At 32.7% G+C, this 18,581-nt stretch overlaps 1 long non-coding RNA gene across 1 annotated transcript; it reads right to left on the bottom strand.

Moving 5' to 3' along the window:
* Window positions 1-9,480: 9,480 nt before the first annotated feature.
* Window positions 9,481-12,035, bottom strand: LOC127727194 (uncharacterized). The gene is made up of 3 exons (XR_007993823.1): window positions 11,706-12,035; window positions 10,607-10,714; window positions 9,481-10,376 (listed from the first exon to the last, which is right to left on the bottom strand). It is a non-coding gene; the product is annotated as an uncharacterized LOC127727194 (long non-coding RNA).
* Between the last annotated feature and the right edge of the window lie 6,546 nt (window positions 12,036-18,581).

Here is an 18,581-nt window from a genome sequence, read left to right as displayed (position 1 = left end):
TAAAATGGACTAAATATAACAGCCAACACCTTCTTGTGTCAGCTTAGTCTGATGGAGTAAAATGGACTAAATAGAAGAGCCAACACCTTCTTATGTCAGCTTAGTCTGATGGAGTAAAATTCCCTGAATAGAACATCCAACATCTTCTTATGTCAGCTTAGTCTGAGGAAGTAAAATGGACTAAATAGAACAGCCAACACCTTCTTATGTCAGCTTAGTCTGATGGAGTAAAGTTGCCTGAATAGAACAGCCAACACCTTCTTATGTCAGCTTAGTCTGATGGAGTAAAATTGCCTGAATAGAACATCCAACATCTTCTTATGTCAGCTTAGTCTGAGGAAGTAAAATGGACTAAATAGAACAGCCAACACCTTCTTATGTAAGCTTAGTCTGATGGAGTAAAATTGCCTGAATAGAACAGCCAACACCTTCTTATGTCAGCTTAGTCTATGGAGTAAAATTGCCTGAATAGAACATCCAACATCTTCTTATGTCAGCTTAGTCTGATGGAGTAAAATGGACTAAATAGAACAGCCAACACCTTCTTATGTCAGCTTAGTCTGATGGAGTAAAATTGCCTGAATAGAACATCCAACAACTTCTCATGTAAGCTTAGTCTGAGGAAGTAAAATGGACTAAATAGAACAGCCAACACCTTCTTATGTCAGCTTAGTCTGATGGAGTAAAATTGCCTGAATAGAAAAGCCAACAACTTCTCATGTAAGCTTAACCTTAGTTCAATTTAAGTTTAATCATACTTATACAATATGAAGAACGAGAAATTTACAGACAAAGTGACTAGATATAGCGAAAAATAAAACATAACTTTCATGTGATCTATATAGACATGAATGTGCCTTAAGTAAATATTTTACGTTTACAGATATAGGCAATTTATAGCAGATTTAGTTATAATTCGAGACTTTCCTCCAAATGAAAAATACAGAATGTTCTATTTATTACATTTAAGAAGGGCATCTTAAAATAAGACCCGAAAGCAACTAGGAATGATTTTGATATTGTTTCACAATTTACAGTTTAAAGATGTCTGTCCTCATCGGCAACGACGCCTTATTTAACGAATTAAACGAGTTTTGTTATCTGTTATCATAAACGTTTTGACAACTGATCAAGACATTAGTGTTAGACTACTCTCATTTCCGTAATGTGCGTCAATATTTTTTTTCTTTTTTCTGCGTGGTATGTAACACTAAATTCTCATTATTTGATTCTAAATCTCTTGAAAAAATGTTTCAGAGTGAAAGTAAAAATATTGTTTGCTATCATTGAAAAATAGAGAAAAAAATGCAATATTGAGTTTCAAGAAAAAATTCTTATAAAAATAAAGAGAGGTTCTATGATTGCCAATAAGACAGCTATCCACCAGAGTTCAAATGAAGTGGATGTAAGGTATTAGAGGCAACTGTACGGCCTTCAACACTGAGAAAACCCACAAACCTTATAGTTGGCTATAAAAGGCCACGACATCAAAAATGTGAAACAATTGATCCTTTTTACTACTGGTAAATATAGTCGGGTTTTTAATTGTTCGTCCCGAGAGAAAAAAACACCATACCCCCAAAAAATAAATGGTCGGTGCCTAATTTCTATTTTCTGGAGGGAGGTTGTGTCGTATATTTATAGGTTCTGCTTTCAAATCATATAACCTCGTTAAGTTTTTAGTTTATTCACTATTGAGCATCATCATCATTTTGTAATTGTTTGAAATGTTCAGTTTTAGTCGGTATTTTTTAGATAAAATTATGACATAAATATAAATAAGAAGATGTGGTATGAATGCCAATGAGACAACTCTCCATCCAAGTCACAATGTATAAAAAGTTAACAATTATAGGTCAAAGTACGGCCTTCAATACGGAGCCTTGGCTCACACCGAACAACAAACTATAAAGGGCCCCAAAATGACCAGTGTAAAACAATTCAAACAGGAAAATCAACGGTCTAATCTATATAAAAAACGAGAAACACCTATGAACCACACCAATAAATGACAACCACAGAACAACAGGCTCCTGACTTAGGACAGGTGTATAAAAATGCAGCGGGTTTAAACGTTTTAACAGACGCCAACCTTCACCTTAACCTGAGACAGTAGTGTAACATTACAACATAAAAAGACACATTATAAAATATCAATTGAAATGGCTTAACTCGATCAAAAAGACATTTAAACAAAAACAAGTAAACATACACTGAACGAATAAGTTTGAACTATGATACAATATAAATACAATATTAAAACGTAGGTGTTATATAACATAGATGTTACAGGTAGTAATAAAAAAGATGTAGGAGTAGTATCAAACAGACAACTCTAACCTGGGACAAAATGGCGTTAAATAAAACAACGTACACAGGTAAAATTAAAAACAATAATTTTGTTGTTAGGAGTACGGAAGTAAACATTTTTAACAAAATAAATAAATTTGTTGTTCAGAGTACGAGTACAGAACTGAAAGTTTATCGTTATACTAAATACTTCTCAAAAGTGGTACATGTTAAAAATAGTGAGACGAGATATAACACAAAATAAGTAAACATTGAACTACAAATTGTGTCAATAGGTCAAATTAACACGAAAGTACGATTTTAGAGTACTCGCAGTTACTAAAAGCTAGTTAAAAGCCAAAAACAATTAACAATAAAAAAAATCATGCATCAGAGACTAAAACCAATGAAAACACATCCCAGGAATTTAGTGTTTTAACACCATGGACAGTGCAATGTCAAAATAAAAGTATCGACAGGCAGTAGGATCGTTAGGATTTAACCTTATAATAGACATGTATCATGTTATATATAGATAAAACAATCTCTGAATAGAAAATAAACGTGGATTTGTATTTATACATCTCAAAACCATTCGAAAAGAATACAAATTTAGTTATAAAATTGAGAATGGAAATGGGGAATGTGTCAAAGAGACAACAACCCGACCATAGAACAGACAACAGCAGAAGGTCACCAACAGGTCTTCAATGCAGCGAGAAATTCCCGCACCCGGAGGCGTCCTTCAGCTGGCCCCTAAACAAATATATATACTAGTTCAGTGATAATGAACGCCATACTAAACTCCAAATTGTACACAAGAAACTAAAATTAAAAATAATACAAGACTGACAAAGGCTAGAGGCTCCTGACTTGGGACAGGCGCAAAAATGCGGCGGGGTTAAACATGTTTATGAGATCTCAATCCTCCCCCTATACCTCTAGCCAATGTAGAAAAGTAAACGCATAACAATACGCACATTAAAATTCAGTTCAAGAGAAGTCCGAGTTTTAATTTGTTGATGACAAAATCGATGTTAGTGCCAATGTAAACATTATTCAAAGATCTTATTACAACATTAATAAGATAACCTTTACTAATAAGTTTGTTTAAAGGTTCGATGGGTTTACACGGATCACATAGTGATTTCCGCGCTTTCAGTACAATATTACCGTAATATTTATGATGTGAAATACCGTTTTTAATAAGTTTTCTACAGGTACAGCCAAATTTACTAATCAAATCTTTTTATCTATGAAAGAATTTAGTAAATGTTTTATGTAATTTATGGTAACGAAATCCCTGACTTAATAATTTACCAGTGATGCATTGATTACGTTCGTTAAAATCTATGACACCACTACACACACGGGCATAACGAACGAGTTGGGATGTATATAAACACCGTATGATGGAGCCAAAGGAACATCGCCGTCTAAAGTCTCCTTTCTTTGAAAATTAGGAAATAAATGAATGTGCATTTTGGTGGCGAAAAGCAAAAAAGGTAGCAGATGCAAGAAAAAATCCATATACAATATAACTGGTAATTTTAAGCCAAATACTGCATATTAAATCAGTTTCTTAATATTTCCCATTTTCGACTGAAATGTGGGGCGTGACAATAAGGAGTCAACTGAAGATTTCTGCTATGTTGACTTATTTGTAGATCCTGTGGTGCTGATAATTTTTGATTTATAAAGATTCTATCTATCTATTATAGTTTTTAAAATATTAGGCAATAACGCAAAAAAAAATGATAAAAATCGTCATTAAAGGGCAATAACTCTTATAAGGAGTTGTTTGACGATGTTGATTATCTTGACTTATTTGTAGATCTTGTCTGTCTAAAGTTTTTATCTATTTATTATAATATTTGAAATAATAGGCGAAAATTTTTCAAAATGGTAAAATTCGTCATTTAAGGGCAATAATTCTTATAAGAAGTCGTCTAACAGTTTTCACTTAATAGCCAATAGGTAGAGCTCAACATTCTGAACATTTTTGCCCCTTTCTGATTTTCTCTATTTATAGCGATTTTGAAATAATAGGCAAAACTTGCATTATACCCCTATGTTCTACTTTTAGCCATGTCGGCCATCCTGGTTGACAAGCAGGGTCATCGGACACATTTTTGAACTAGATACCCTTATAATGATTGTGGCCAAGTTTGGTTAAATTTTGCCCAGTAGTTTCAGAGAAAATTATTGTAAAAGTTAACTAACGACGACGACGGACGATGGACGCCAAGTGATTAGAAAAGCTCACTTAGCCTTTCGGCCAGGTGAGCTATAACAATATAAGTCTGACTGTCCGTCCTGCATAAGTTTTATGTCGTTTGAAAAGTTAAGATTGTCTCATCTGATTTCCATTAATTTGTATGCACAGTCATATCTATAAAACGAAGATCCTTGTTGATTTTTTTTTTAAATTGGAAAAAAAGCATTGTTTAAAAAACACAGGAAAACAACTGTCATATTGTTGACTTGGCACAGACATTTTTGTAAGAAAATGGTGGATTAAACCTGGTTTTCTAGCTAGCTAAAACGCCCAATTGTATGACAGTTGTTTAATGTTCCGTAATATTGCCAAATTGGGTGAGCAACCCAAACAGACATAATTGGTTAACATGGCCATAACTAGGCAGCCAAAACTGTGTAAACATACATCACAGACATACAACATTGAATTAAACGTTTAAACACACTTACAATTAAATCAAACAAAGACACCAACAAAAAAGATTTTGTCGTTGATAATACAGTCAGTTTAGTAATTTGAAAGATGAATGACATATACACTTTCCCGATAAAATACAAATTAACTAAAATAAAAATGCAAAAGTATGCAATTGAAAACAACACCATTAAAACCTCGTGTGTCCAAATCGCATCTCTAGACCCACCCGCATACGGAACGTCAAAAGCCAAAAACCTGAAAGCGGAAGGCACATACATCGAACCACGTCGAGAGTCATGCGACCAAATAGAACACATTAATAGTACAAAGACAAATAAAGGTAAAATTATAAAGTAAATAAAATTCTACAGAGACCAACCTGTAATATTTGTTCAGTAGATAATGAATATTTTTCAATTAGGTCTTGGTACTTTCCAATGAACTTTTTGAGAAAAAAGGACGAGACGTTCTTTCACAAAACCTTACCTCATTAACTTTTTTGCTCAAACTCTGAGTAGCAGCTGCAAGCTCCTGAAAATCGTACGAGTTGAGAAATGTATACTTCGTATGCGGATGAAGTGGATGAAGTTGGTAAATTGCTGCTAAGGTGAGGAAAATTTATAATTTCAAAATTGAAATCATCTCGTTTGCCATAGACTCTGCATGGTATTGAGATGACCGCTAAAGTCAAATTCGGGGTATATGTCTACAAAGAGTTTCTAGTTCAGTACTATTAAATGAACCCAATCAGAAAAGTTTGTATTGTTAATGAAAAGAATCTCTTCAATACACCTGTATGAAAAATTGAAGAAAGATGTAGCTTCTTTGATGTAACCCTTACGAAAACAAAAACGTTCACATTAAGATATTTCCAGGGAAATTAAAGACCATCTGACCCCCTCTCGCTTCGCTCATTCGTGGATGCATTTAGCATTAGATATATACAAATATATTTACTGTTCGACCATTTACGCCCCCGGAGGTTTAATTATCTTGGATGCCTAATTACAAGTAGCATATACTCTTAAATGAAAATAGGTCTAAATATGGATCTATATGTAATATATCACCAAAAAAAAAATGAAAACATAGTTATGTTCTTAGTAAGTAATTACACGCTTTAACCAATTACAAGTATTTCAATAAGTAAAAGAAATGTTGTTTTCTGATCGTTAAGGCTGGTCACGCCTTGTCTTATTAGATCAAAATAATGCGTTGCCTGATCTTTCATGATCAATTTTGGTTAAAAATCAATAAAATTATACTTTTTTTCAAAAATTGTATGAACTTTGTCAAGTAATAACATACTTTTATTTTACTGGACTATCTGACACACTATAAATTAAGTATCAAATATATCATGATATATTGGAATGCGTCCATTGTAGATACAAAACGTGATTTTTTTTCTTAATGTTTCTAATAGGATTGTGTTTTCGTAAAAAGTACTGCATTTTTTCTTTAACTTGTGCGCAGTATTTTTAAGGAAGTTGAATCTTTTCTATGATTTGTGTCATCTTTTGAAAATATAGCAGATTTTACACAGATTTTGAAGTAGAATTACGCTTAATTGCATTCACGATCCTATACAAGATCTTTTACGATCCGATCGCAATGCTTGACCACCATTAGTAATTTTTTCACGATCATTTTTCTCGATATACCGAACGACACCCATGTATAAGCCATTCCCAATTGATTTTTACTTATTTTGTGCTAATATATTTAGTAGTACATGAACATTAGTGTATTACTCCCATCTATAATTTATACTTATTGACTGGGTATGAGTGAAATAGTAAGTTTATTGTCCCCGAGGTGCAACTATTGCCCTGAGGCGTAGCCGAGGGCAATAGTTGTATCCGAGGGGACAATAAACTTACTATTCCACGAATATCCAGTCAGTAAGTGTTTTATTATACCGGAAGAGACAACAGACAATATAAATATCGGGGCTAAATCAACTATAGTATACTAATATAAAAAGCAGAAAGACAACCATACTGTTTCACGTTTACTTCGTATATATTCTGAATGCTAAGGCTACGTCCCGCATTGACGTCAACCCTAGATACAATAGGTAAAACGCGACGTCGTAACTCCCGCGGGATTCGCAACATTATCCAATCCCGAAGCTGCATTTGAAATTCCGCGAAATATAGTGACGCTTGCGGTCAAATAGTTTCAGCGAGGTCCAAAAGTTGGAAACTATTGACCGTTCAAATAGTCAGTCAACGCTTGCAATTTGAAAAAAATAGTGAAAATATTGTGTACTTATTTTATATAGAAAATGATAACTGAGGTATAATAATACACTCTATATTATACTACTATCCCGGGTTATGGGAGTGCTGAGTGCTCACAAACATATTTAACTCCGCCACATTCTTTATGTGCCTGTCCCAAGTCAGGAATTTGTTCACAGTGAACAGTTTCACAAAAAAATTTTACGACTTAAGTTGATCGTAAGTAAACTGCATTGTTCATGACTTACGATCAACTTTAGTCGTAAGATGACACTGATCACTGTAATTCAGTGATTTTTGTTGGTTAATATATGTCCCATTTGTTTTTCATAAATTGGTATGATATGAATTAGACCGGTAGTTTTCTCGTTTGAATTAGTCTTCATTTTTCGTGTCGGGTTATTATATAGCTGGTATGATTTTTTTTTTCTCATTGTTAAAGGCCGTACGATGACAGATAATTGCTTATATTATATTATATCTCTTTCTCTTTTATCTATGGGTTTTGCTTTTTAGATCTTTATATAAAGCTATATCATTTTTATATGTAGATTTCTTCTTTTTTATGCCCTGTCCGTTCTTTTGGCAATTTACTCTTTTTATATCTGTTGTATTATACGTAAATCCATCCGAGCAGTCTTGGAATGATCATATTGGTGCTATCCCCTAGTGATATTGCAAATAAGTTTTACAGGTAATTTACAGAGGCATTTTTGTCGTATGATGGTATATTACGAAATATCATCCGCTCTTTTTTGAATCTATTGCTTTCTATGTAATATTCAAAAGTGTACACCAAAACGTCGTTATTGGGGTACGAACAATTAAATTACGTATTTTCCTGTAGATTCTGAAACGATTAAAGTCTTTTAATATAGACCTACAGTTGTGACTTTCCCACAGTGTATTTTTGTTTGACTCAGTATAAACAATGCCATGGTCAGACAAACCGATTATCACTTATATAAAAATAAGGAGATGTGGTATGATTGCCAATGAGACACTGAACTATCCACCAAAGTTCAAATGAAGTGGATGTAAGCAATTATAGGCAAACGTACGGCCTTCAACAATGAGAAAAGCCCATACCGTATGGTCGGCTATAAAAGGCCCCGACTTGAAAAATATGAAACAATTCAATTGAGAAAACTAACGGCCTTATTTAAAACAAAACAATTTACGAAAAAAAAATATGACAGACATGAACCAACGACAACCACTGAATTACAGGCTCCTGACTTGGGACAGGCACATAAAGAATGTGACGGGGGTTATGTTCTTCTGGAACTAACTGGATAAATTGTCATTGATAACTAAAGTCTCTAATAAATTAAGTCTATAAGGTTTTGTTTGTTCCTTTTGCATATTCATCAACAAGTCCAACGACTCAGCTAATGGTCATCCAGTAAATTTGTGGTGGATTTCAACGTACCTGCAAGCTGAGAGCTAAACTTACCTTTTAAAATCTGCAAAGACTTTAGCACTATATTGCATTATTTGTGGATAAGAACATTTGATGGTTCGGGCACAGTTGGTACGGGGACTAATGTCGATCCCGACAGCTGCTGTTTTAAATAATTTATAAATTGAATTAACGTAAATTTCAAGATCTTGACATTTTTACTACAGTTAGACATGAAACGCAGTTATACCTGGGACAATGTATTAATCCCAGATATTATGCACAGTAGTCAATGATTTGCCCGCCGGTCTAAACTAAACTAGAGGCTCTAAAGACCTGTTTCTAAAATCCCTTTTTGGTTGATCGTGTTCTGCTGAACATTTTTAATGTTTACAATTCTGGTTATGATGACCATGTTTTGCTGTTTACAGTTTTTCTTATACCTTGTCTTGCTGATCATTTTAGCTTTTTAAATTTCTATCTATGATCTATTATAGTTTTCAAGGTAATGGTAAAAAAGGTCATTTAAGGGCAATAACATCTATAAAAAGTCGACAAACGATTAGTATTTACTTATTTGTAGACCGTTTTGGTGTAAATAGAGAGTAGGCAGATCTCCAAACATTCTTAAAGTTTCTGCCACTATAAGAATTTCGCTATATATAGAGGTATTCATGGTAATAGACAAAGCTTGCATTTTACGCCTATGTTCTATGTTAGCCATGAGTAGTTTTATAATGATGATAAGAAAACAGTAGAGCCGTAGAGCACGGTTGAGCACTAGGTTTTTGGTATTTGTTCATGGTCAGTTAATACGAGAGACAGTTGGTTGGTGATAAGGGTATGTTTCAGGTTGGTGCCCACACTGTAAATCTAAGTGTTAATAAATAGAACACTGCTTGAACGCTTTTTTGTAACACTTTTTGAACGTGTAATGGTGTTCCAAATGTTTACACTAGTGTTCATCAATTGAATGTGTGGTGTTCAGTTTTTAATGCCTTTGTGTTTCATTTTTGAACACTTGATGTTAGAGTTCTTAACACTTAGTGTTCAACGATTTAACGTGTCCGAATGTTCAAAATCTTAATACGTCGACGCGTTCAACAGCCATGTAACACTTTTTGAACACATAGAACATGTTTAAAGCCAAAGTGTTAAGATTCAGAACACCAGACGTTAACTTTCAGAACAGTTGACATAAGTGTTCAAAGTGATGGTGTTCAAATGTGGAACATGTTCTATTTTCAAGCGTACATAATTTTCCATAAGTACTCAACTTAAATAAACTGTTATAAAAACTATATTCAATCAGGCAAAATATAACAATAAAACATATTTTAACAAGTAATTCTTTATGTAATCAAATGAGCATATTATATGTAAGAAAAGTACACCAGATACCTTATGATACCACAAGTAACAGTCAGTGAAATCACATACATAATGTTTTTAAACTGACTTAATATATATCACAAATAATGATTTTCCCCTACATGACTAGATAGTTGCAACATCATGTGTATCCTAACCAAAAAAGCATGTAAATGTGATAATTAGATAGTTTATGATATAGGTATTTGTCACAATGAAAGTTTAAAAGTTTGCAAATTCCAACAGTTCTTGTACGATCACATACAATGTACGCTCCACTTTTCAGTGCATCTTCACTTAAAGCTATCAACTGGGTGGCATTCTATGTGTTGTTATCAACTTCCAATGTCAAAATCCTCCACAACAAGGAATGTCTATGAGCCTATATATCCTGCAAAATAAAATTAAAAATTAATAGAAGAGAGTTTTTCATAAAGCATCAAATTATGCAATGCTTGTTATGCTTTGATGTCGATATATACTAGTGTACAAATTGATATTCTATAGCAATGAAATGCAAGTTTTGACATTATAAATTACAAAAGTCGATTTTTTGATCTAAGGTGAACAGATAGAAATGATACACCCACATAAGCTATTAATATACATATATTATCATACCTTTTTTCGACATCTTTCTTTTTTCCACCACTTTATAGCATGCAGAAATGACCTTTTTGGGATTATTGGCTACCGGTTCCTAATTCAAACATTTTAATCTAACGATTCCTGCAAATAAAAAAACAAATGCATTTTCTAAGTCAAAAATGGTGTTCCAAATGTTTGCACTAGTGTTCATCAATTGAATGTGTGGTGTTCAGTTTTTAATGCCTTTGTGTTTCATTTTTTAACACTTGATGTTAGAGTTCTTAACACTTAGTGTTCATCAATTGAATGTGTGGTGTTCAGTTTTTAATGCCTTTGTGTTTCATTTTTTAACACTTGATGTTAGAGTTCTTAACACTTAGTGTTCATCAATTGAATGTGTGGTGTTCAGTTTTTAATGCCTTTGTGTTTCATTTTTTAACACTTGATGTTAGAGTTCTTAACACTTAGTGTTCAGCTAATGTATGTGGATGTCGAAAATCATCATTTATTCTGTATAACAGACAGACTGTTTATTCATCAGTTTAGGAAATCATCGAATATAGTCCCTAGTGTGGACAGTGTGTTACTTGCTAATTTATTTTATACGCCTTCCAAATTTATTTCTCTATGTTTTATGACTCAAATAGCAAGTAGGGGGGTGAAATGACACTGTAAAAAAATTTGGGTCATGAATTTCAAAGTAAAGTAGTGATTTGGTCCAGCTGAAAAATGTTAAAAATTAGCACTTCGGAAGCTGTCAAAAGATTTGAAGACCCCCTTAACATAAAATTGTCCATATTTTGAGTTAGAGCCGATGAAGTTTTCTATAATTTTGATATAATTTGTCCCAAAAGTAGTACAACACACTGTAAAAATATTATTGAGAAAGCGCAGGTGAGATTTTTTTAATTTTCATTTATTGTCTAAAAGAAATGCACTACGAAATAACTGTGTACTCGGACCAGTTATTTGCGTTTATATCTAAAGCCCGTTTTTTAATTCGTCTTTTATGTTGAATATTGAAAATTTGGATATAACAGTTATGAATATTTGACAAATATATATCTGGCATGAGAAAATAACAAGGAAGCCATCGAACTACCTATGGAGATTATTCTAACTTGTTACTTACTTCTTTCGTGTTCATATGGGATAGAAGTCCCTTCTCCAGTTCTCTTTCTTATGTGTATCCATTCTTCGTTTAACCGCCTAAATCGCCAGCCGATATCTGTTTCCGGTATTTGGTATCCTGGTATATTTTTTTTAACACGAGGTGTTCAAAATTTCGAGCGATTTGAACACTGATTGAACATGTAATGTTAATAAAATGAACGGATCATGAAATAAGATAAACATCGACATATTTTTATTACGATATTATCATAACAGGCCTCATTGATATGCATAATTATGTCACTTATAAGTAAAACTAGTATATATAAATAAATAATAAAATAAATTCATAAACTCTACATATATGCCAGCTTGGAAGTTTAATATTTCACAATTACTAAAATATTAGCCAAAAATTCACAAGATCATCATCCTGCGTATACATTCATATTTTTTAAAGAATTTCTTTTTGAATTTGCCAATTGGAAGGATATAAAATCAGACAAACGACTATCTTCTTTTTTAGATCAGAATTTGAACACCGGTGTTCACTGCGTCTGAACACACATGCTAATATTTTTAACACAAACGTTAAAACTTTGAACACGTCTCTAAGCATGAACTATGACGTTAAAATATTGAACATTCGGTGTACAAATTTTGAACGCGTCCGGACGCGTCAGGCGTCAGGTATATTTACAGTGCATGTAGTCTCCTCGTCACAAACTACAGAAACTATTTAGTTATACAATGTAAACAAAACGCCACATCATCATGTTTCCACCGTGAAGCAGAGAATGTTTCATCAAATCCATATAGCACTTTAAAAAAGATATGCATACAAGGACTTAGGTAAATGAAAAAAAAATGCATATTTATTCCACATCTCAGTATTTTCAATAAAAAAAAACAACAGAAAAAAACATTGATGAAAAATTTATGTTTTTCATTTTCATCACTACCTGGTTGCTGTTAAGGATATGCAGATTGCAATAAAATAGTAATTAAATGTTGAAATTCACCGAGTTCTTGTAGAGATGAAAAATGGCTTGTGTCTTGACTATATAGGTATTTGACTGAAGTCAGTTAGTACGAGATAGGATTGGTTGGTGACAAGGGTATGCATGAAATTTATCAGTAGATAGAGCAGTCATTTTATTTGTTAATACGTTGTCTCGTGCACATTTATTCCACATCCCAGTGTTTTCCATTAATACCCTCCACATAACTTCTCTTTATCATTAAAGGATGACTATATTCCAAGCTTCTAGTCGTTCTCTGTATGAGATTTTGTATTTTCTTGTTTTGTTGAAAATCGTTGTCTCATTGACAATTATTCCACCTCTCAGTATTTTCCATATAATAAAAACTAGAAATAACATATATAAACTTTACTATACATTTTCAGCCCCATCATGTCAGTAAAGTTACAGAGTATCAACCAGTAATATAGTATATATAAAACTGATATCAGACTACAAAACTGAGTCCACCTAAACATGAAACACCAAATATTTTTGAAATCTTATATCTTGAGTTTAACACAGTATTGCATTTTTGAGCACAAACAAAGCACCAAATTTTACAAAATTAAGTTTAGTAGAAATATAATATGTCACTTTGTTCCAAAACACAATACAAAGTAGTAACAAAAATACCGAACTCCAAGGAAAATTCAAAACGGAAAAATGGTAGTCTACAACATTACAGGTGCGGTATTTTCAACTTATAAGATGTTTGAAAACGGTACTGTGATTCGACACAGACGTCAGAAAAAAACTTAATCAGGATATAAGATATATCATAACTGATAACTTGGCGAGCAGTTATTGGCGAATAGCTCAATGATTTTTTTTTTATTTTGACAATTGTACTTGTAACCTGTGGGAATACTGGTACTGTTGTAATACCGGTGAGCAACTAAAATATTCACTACACACGTATACAGAAATATTAGTGTGTCCTAATGTTTGATATGATTTTTTTTAACTATGATGTAATAATATAAATACGCACTATACAAATAAAGTTTTGTTTTTCTTTTCAATTTTGTCCTCTTGTCTCTTGATTTATGTTATACTCGTACTGTTAAATCTCGTTACTCGTTGAAATTGTTCCTTATTGAAAGAGGAATGCGATTCTGCGTATGAGGAGGATTCAATAATCCTGTGTGATGAGGTATTATGAGAAGGAAGTGCTTTAGTTTGGGATGAGAAGTGAGAAGATGAAGCGTAGATCCCTTGTTTTGGAAGTAAGAGTGAAATATATGATAATAAGGAAGAAGTATAGGGACAAAATAGAAAAATGAAGTCATAAGAAAATTAAAGGACAAAGACAAGGCTGTGGTCAAGAAAAACACACAATGACAAAAACTGACAAATCAACACTGAACACTATAACCAATTTGAAATGTGCGAGTTACTAATGCTGTCCCTTGATTTCCGTAGCAGTTCGGTTTTCTTCATGTACCTTGTTTTACTCCTCAGTCCTAATATATTATTACATACATTATGTCAGCATATACACTATTTCCTCACATATTACCTCGCGCTCCTCGTTCAATAAGACTTTATAAGTCTATGAAGGGCATGCTGATATATGTATATTATAAAATGTATAACTATAGAAAAAACAAAGGACATTGGGTATCTATCCATGACACAAAATCAGTACATGCACAGCAAAAAACACACAAAAAGAAAAGGAACAGCGCTTTTATTGCTATTCTTCATCTCAAAATCACAGTGAGGCCCTCAACACGGAGCATAAAACTCTCACCTCACTGCAATTTTAAGACGGCCCGTAGCACCGGATTGAGCGGAATTCTTTGCAAAAATAATTTGGATTGACTTTGTAAGATGTAACACCACAAATGTTTATATGGAATAAAACAATTACAGTGTCTTTTGTTTCGGGAAATATGAGGTTTAATTGACTTTTGAAAAACTGATATTCACCTCGGCCGTTGGCCTCAGGGTATATCAATAACTTGTAGTCATTACCTAAAGAAATATAAAACAATGGTAAACGTTGAGGAAATAATAATTCAAAACCATGTGAAATAATGGAGTTTGATGAGATTTATTAGTTTTGATTAACATGATACATTGTATTACATTACTATACCACTATACAGTGATATGTATGACATATACTAGTACTAAATATTAGAAATGGTATTTAAAGTCTTGCGAGGTGTGATATGAGAACTTGATGAAAGTAATGATTGGAATATATCATTTGCATGTCGAAATGAGATTAATTAGCACAAGTATAAATCGTAAGCTAAATCTTATCGGTGGTAAAAAAAAATAAAGCTGGAATTATTTGAATTGCATGAAAGCATTACTCTGTGGTTTTGAAGTTTATTTAACTTGTGTTGAAACTAGGTTAAGATATAACAGGTATAAGGGGTTACATTTTCCAGTTGACATGTATTTGATATAAACATTAATCTATGATAAATATTGTAAAACGTATCTAAGATACACAGGCGATCAGTGAGGACATCAAATTATAAAACTTGTGTAGATTATGCATATAGTTTGTATTTGTCTCTTTCGTTTTACTATCATACTGATTTTACATCAAATTTTGATTAAGTTAAGAACCTTAATTGCAATTCCAATGACTCAGACTTTGTTTATTTATGAATACAAACATAAGTCGTGTGGACTTGACCATATGTTGGATGCTAGTGTTAGAAAGGGGCTAATATGCAGAGATCTTGTCCGTTAAGGATGAGTTTAAATGAATGTATATATCTGTTATGATTCATGTTAGTTATTTAATTGGTTCTTACAGTGAGAAATAATTGAATGAAGTTTAAAGTATCATAAAATATTCATAATGTATGTAGTTTATACATGTACAGGTAGTTGTTTTTCTAAAGATTAATAGACGAAAATGTGTTTAGAATAACTCTTCTAGAGGATTTCTCTCTTGCTATCAATTGAGATTATAACAAACCTTTATATTCACGCTCTTAATTATGAGATTTACTGGTCAAATATTTTAATGGTTGTTAAAATCACTCTTATTTTGAAAATATTTTTTGTTGTAACTGTTAATATTAAGAACTTATTCTTCTTGTTTTATTTGCTTGTATTAATTAACAATATTCCATCTCATGTGCTCTAGAATTTGAACTTTTAATAACATCTATTTTAAATCCATTATAATGATTTGTACAGTACATCTGCTTTCATGTTGAGAAATTCACAGCATCTCATCATTTTAATGGTGCCATAAACCTAGGTTTACTAGGCTGTGCCATGATACTTTTCGAGAAATTATCTTAATACTCGGGTGCTATTTTACTGTATCAGTATTTTGATACTTTATACAGAAGAAATGTCTTTTATTGCAGTGCACTTTTATAGATATAAGAAGATGTGGTATGAGTGCCAATGAGACAACTCTCCATCCAAGTCAAAATTTATAAAAGTAAACCATTATAGGTGATTGTTTTTGTCTATTCAATAATTCAATCAAATCCTTCTTTAACATTCCAATATTTAAGGAAATCCATTCACATTTGCCAACTTTTATACTGTTATGGTACTCAGGAGAAATATATATGTATTGATATTGGTTGTAAAAGTTTAGTGACATATTTTAATCCACCATTTTCTACATAAGAAAATGCCTGTACCAAGTCAGGAATTTAACAGTTGTTTTCCATTCGTTTGATGTGTTTGAGCTTTTGATTTTGCTATTTGATGGACTTTCCGTTTTGAATTTTCCTTGGAGTTCGGTATTTTTGTTGTTTTACTTTTAATTGTGTTTTGGAACAAAGTGACATATTATATTACTGCTAAACTTAATTTTGTAAAATTTGGTGCTTTGTTTGTGCTCAAAAATGCAATACTGTGTTAAACTCAAGTTATAAGATTTCAAAAATATTTGGTTTTTCATGTTGAGGTGGACTTTTTGTAGTGTTCTGATATCAGTTTTATATATACTATATTACTGGTTGATATTCTGTTACTTTACTGACATGGTGGTGCTGAAAATGTATAATAAGTTTATATATGTTATTTCTGGTTTTTATTATATGGAAAATACTGAGAGGTGGAATAATTGTCAATGAGACAACGATTTTCAACAAAACAAGAAAATACAAAATCTCATACAGAGAACGACTAGAAGCTTGGAATATAGTCATCCTTTAATGATAAAGAGAAGTTATGTGGAGGGTATTAATGGAAACTACTTGGATGTGGAATAAATGTGCATGAGACAACGTATTAACAAATAAAATGACTGCTCTATCTACTGATGAATTTCATGCATACCCTTGTCACCAACCAACCCTATCTCGTACTAACTGACTTCAGTCAAATACCTATATAGCCAAGACACCAGCCATTTTTCATCTCTACAAGAACTTGGTGAATTTCAACACTTAAATACTATTTAATCATGTTAATTGCAATCTGCATATCCTTGTCAGCAACCAGGTAGTTTTTTTTTATTGAAGATACTGAGATGTGGAATAAATGTTTTTTTTTTTCAGTTACCTAAGTCCTTGTATGCATGCATATCTCTTTTAAAGTGCTATATGGATTTGATGAAACATTCTCTGCTTCACGTTGGAAACATGATGATGTGGCGTTTTGTTTACATTGTATAACTAAATAGTTTCTGTAGTTTGTGACGTGGAGACTACATGGGCACCACACTCAAACATACCCTTATCACCAACCAACTCTCCCTCGTACTAACTGACCTTGGCCAAATACCAAAGACCTAGTGCTCTACCCTGCTCTACGGCTCTACTGTTTTCTTATCATCATTATAACACTACTGCCATGTCTGCCATGATACTGAGCCTCTTCATGGGGTTTTTGATTTTGTGATTACTTAGCCGTTTTTATAGTGATTATTTGATTACCAGACCAAATATTTCATGATTATTTGATTATTTGATAATCTAGGACTGTATTTTTGATTATTTGATTATCTTGTTTAAAAAATTATTAATGATTATGTGATTATATTGGCAAAAAAATTGTGATTATGTAATTACTTGGACACCCCCATGATGGCCTCGATACTGCAATAAAACTAGATACCCCAATGATGATTGGGGCCCAGTTGACTTGTTCAAAGTGTAGCTTTTTGTAAAAGTTAACGGACTACGACAGACGACGGACAATAAGCCAAGTCATGGGAAAACCTCACACCATGCCATGGCCCTTGAGCTAGAAATTATAGAGAATTTGAAATTTGGTAAAGCTTGAGAGTTAAGATGGTTCATTTGAGACAGGGTTGGCAAAAACCCGGGTTTTATGAGTATTGCCCAGCACAGTGGGAAATACTGGGAAAACCGGGTTTTACTGGGTTTTACCGGGTAATTCTGGGCAATACTGGGTAATATAAAATACTGGCCTGAATTTTAAAGAGGGTCCAGTGATCAAACACAAATGCAATACATTTAAGATATTTATAAACATATTTTGATTTATAAATAAGTTTTCTTGTTTGAGAGTCTTATAATACAAGTGTATACATTTGAGAAAGTATTATTCTAGCAACTCTGAGACATGTGTACATAAAAACACATTAGACAAATATTAATGGAAAAAGCCTTTCTCAATAATTCTCCTAAAAATCTATTGAATCACCCTTCTGTCTAGATTGGTCAAACTGTAAACATAAAGCCAAAGAATTCATTGTTGTTTTCAAATATATATAAAAGAGGGACGAAAGATACCAGAGGGACAGTCAAACTCATAGATCGAAACAAACTGACAACGCCATGGCCAAAAATAAAAAGACAAACAGACAAATAATAGTACAGATGACACAACATAGAAAACTAAAGACTAAGCAACACGAACCCCACCAAAAACTGGGGGTGATCTCAGGTGCTCCGGAAGGGTAAGCAGAT

Source organism: Mytilus californianus, unplaced genomic scaffold (assembly GCF_021869535.1).
Source record: "Mytilus californianus isolate M0D057914Y unplaced genomic scaffold, xbMytCali1.0.p SCAF_19, whole genome shotgun sequence".
NCBI lineage: Eukaryota > Metazoa > Mollusca > Bivalvia > Mytilida > Mytilidae > Mytilus > Mytilus californianus.
This window is presented reverse-complemented; position numbering and strand designations above follow the sequence as displayed.